We start from the raw sequence: 776 nt of genomic DNA, 5'->3' as shown, positions 1-776 counted from the left end.
ATAATGATGATTTATTAATTTTAGAAGAAAATATGATGAATATTTAAGAAATAAAAATAAAATTTTACAAGCTATTTAGCCATTAATTGTGTTACATTCAATTAATGAAAAAATAAATATATTGCCAGTCAGAAATGTATACTTTAAAGTCCTGGACGGTGGCCATTTGAAAGAGCAGTAGCTGGCCGTGACATTAAGAATAGGTCAGAGGAGACGGACCGTAAGACTTAGGGTCTTCTTTTAATTATCCCGACGGAGCACCTGGAGGTGGAGTTACCGTTACGGTGGATTTTCTTCTTCAGTGGCATGAGTCCCTCATTGTGTCCAGTGGCCAGCCCTAATGGAATTATCTCCAGTCTGGAAAAAAAAAGTTTGGACAAGGAGCTTCTAGATTAACTGCCCGGAAAGGGGAGACATGAGCTACCCGCCTTTATTTCCTTCCTCCTGCCAATTCGTTATTTTTATCAGACCGTCCATTTCAATTGACTAATCAATTTAAATTTTCATGCCCGTGTCAATATCTATGGGTCATCTCAAAATAACTTTGAAACCATATTTATTCTAGGTTATTTTATGTCAAAGATCTTTTAAAGTGAGTTCTTACTTTTTACTTAAATACTTTTTTTTCAGTTAAATGTTAAATTTCCACTGATGTATGTGGATTAGAAGATTTTCTCTTTTCCTGCACAACTTTTAAATAATTCAATCACAGAGAAAGGTATATTTTTAGGTGTCGAATTACAGCAATAGTACCGCTATCGAACTATGCTGTTGAA

The sequence above is a fragment of the Halyomorpha halys genome, unplaced genomic scaffold, assembly GCF_000696795.3.
Source record: "Halyomorpha halys isolate HHAL.00 unplaced genomic scaffold, Hhal_1.1 Scaffold103.1, whole genome shotgun sequence".
Classification (NCBI taxonomy): domain Eukaryota; kingdom Metazoa; phylum Arthropoda; class Insecta; order Hemiptera; family Pentatomidae; genus Halyomorpha; species Halyomorpha halys.
The sequence above is the reverse complement of the archived record's forward strand: the minus strand, read 5'-3'. Positions refer to the sequence as shown.